The 2,712-nt window shown below is 39.1% G+C and overlaps 1 protein-coding gene across 1 annotated transcript in view; it reads left to right on the top strand.

Annotated features, from left to right (window-relative positions):
• The window catches only part of LOC105617592 (protein yippee-like 1), a 4,544-nt gene that overhangs the window by 1,321 nt on the left and 511 nt on the right, over positions 1 to 2,712 (top strand). The gene's annotated exons all lie outside the window — the stretch shown is intronic.

Raw genomic sequence — 2,712 nt, forward strand, 5'->3', positions numbered from 1 at the left:
TACGTATTACCGTAACGTACGTATATATAACGTAAATAACTAACTAACTAACAACTACGGTACGGTACGTACGTTACGTTACTCGTCTATACTACTCTCTCTCTCTCTCTCTCTCTCTCTCTCTCTCTCTCTCTCTCTCTCTCTCTCTCTCTCTGTCTTATTGTTGACATGTTTTGTTCGCGTGGACACTTGAATTTTATCACGCATACATACGTCGCAACTATTTTCATTAGAACTTTTTACAATCATTTCGTCTCCAAATTTATATGACTTAACTCTCAAGCTTAATTTTTAATAAAAAACAATTTATTATTCATAATGGCTGCGTAATAGGAAAACAAGGATGCGCGATAAACGGCAAAATTAAATCTGAATCAATTAAACGTACAACATATACTTTATCATTATGCCCGATTCTCTTTGTTTAAGTTACGTCGTGAAAATCTATTTTTTTCTTGGCTGGAGTGAGATTCCATCTCAAACGTATCAATGACAATCGCCAATCAACGATCAATTATTTCTCTGAAACGTAACTAAAAAGCCTTTTCATTGTATCAGTGCGAATTGATCGCGTACAATCGACAATTTGATCGCTTCGAGCTCGCGAGGAATGGCAGGAGGAGGGAGGAGAGTTTCACGAGAGAGAGAGAGAATTGCAGCGCGAGATGTCCTTGCGTGTGCGGGCGTCTCGGATGCGACATTTATACACGCGACTCGATCGAACGTGGCGTTGTGGCGCTTGAACCTGTTGGACAACGGTTTTGTGTACATTTACAGCTGACTGCAGACTATCAGCTGACTGCGCGCGACGGAATCGCCGCGCCGCTTCGTGCCGCGCGCGCCTGCTCCGCTTATACCTTCCTCATCTCCCTGTTGCACACGTATTTCTTTATTTGTTTCTGTTAAAAATTCGATAAATTCTTCTTTCTTCAAACTAATGTCAAAGAATATTTACGGCATCTGCGTAAATTTGCATCGACCCAGAGGATTGCAAAATTTTCTGCAATCTTCCTTCTTTCTTCCTTCGGAGAACGCCACGCCTTTTTCTTGCTTCACTTTATTTCCCTCTTATTCTTCAACAATGTTTCTTGTTACTATGATGTATTATACTATAATGTATGTAAAATAATGTATTTCTCTCCAAATTACTTGATTACGAGCTCGTCACAGTTCTTTGCATTTGTTCGAGCATTATCGTATATATATTCTAAGAAATATACGAAATTAAATTACTGGTTCATTTGAACACTTGCATCTTTCATTATTCTCCAGATATATTTTTCGAATCCGATCTGATTTAGATTGATAATTTGATCGAAGCTCTTTAGAATTTTCCGTATAGACTCGACCATCTTCTTATCTTTGCGCTATAATCAGTGCGTTACGATCGCGAGGGCAATGGCTCTCGTCGTCCATTCGATCCTCGTTTGTAATGTAGCTAATGCGGGGTGAAGGGGTTACGACTCGGGTAAATTCTCTTGTATAGAAGGCGGCTTATAAATAACTTAGGGGGCTTTGCCCCCTCCTTCGGTCCTCGGTCGTCAACCCCTCGCTCTTCGATCCGTCTGAGGCCATAGGAATCATCTTTTCTCAAAAGCATCAATCCCTGCCGTCGATTTTTATGTTTAATAAGAACAATTGTTTTCATTGTTCATACTGTTACATGGATCGTCCAATAAAATTTGATATGATTTAGTACATCCAACAAGGAGTTGACTGTGAAAAAGTGAATTGGGAATATGGAGTAAAATGATTTCTTTAACGAGTTTTTAATCGTGAAGTCGAACGAGGCTTAGTCTCGTTGCAAGCTGTCGAGACAATTGTCGTCGCGCATATTTATGCGATAAGAATAAAAAAGACGCCGTTACGACTACAATAAGTAGCAATGACCTTGACTAGTGTATTGACTCGAAAGTCCCGTCTCCCTTTGTTCTCGAACATCCGTTAGGAAACCCGTTCCCGAACGTTTTCGTTCTCTTCTCTTTTCGTTGAGACTTTCAGTCGCCGGTAAGGATAGGATCGAATTTAATATGCACTCGTGTGAATCCGAGCAAATTCCGATACTTGACTCCGACACTTCCGTTCAATGGAGTTGAATTACCGCTTACAAAGACTAACTGCCTCATTCACTTGTAATCTGAACGAGCCAGTTTCGAACATGAAGAAAAGGAACAAAGTCTATGATGTTTGAAGATGCATTCGTGAATGTCAGAAAAATTCGAATCTCCGCGAGGAATCGTCGCGAAATCAGTTTCGATTATATCGTTAATAGGCATCTCGAGAGAAGATGATTGTGATTAGCATTTACTAAGTGTCTGGCATCCGCTCTTCAAAAAAGGATAAGCGGAGTACGCGTCTATCCGTCCCGCATACAGAAAAAGCCTTTATCTTTAACGATTCATAATAACGTCCTTGTCTCTTTGTTTGAATGCGCGCCAGCACGTGGCGGCACATATCAGTCGATATGCAGCAGTACATCGATGCAATTACCTTTGTTTTGAAAGCAAACGTTGCTTTGCTTTCACACGTCATTTCCGCAACTGTCACTCCTTGTCATTTTTTTGCAAAAGAAAGACATAAACATTTAATTATATATATATATATATATATATATATATATATATATATTATTATATATATATATTAAATTAATTATACTAACGAATAGTTCTGTATAGTATAAACGTAACGTAGTATTATCGTCGCTATTAA

This window comes from Atta cephalotes, assembly GCF_000143395.1.
Source record: "Atta cephalotes unplaced genomic scaffold scaffold00013, whole genome shotgun sequence".
Classification (NCBI taxonomy): Eukaryota; Metazoa; Arthropoda; class Insecta; order Hymenoptera; family Formicidae; genus Atta; species Atta cephalotes.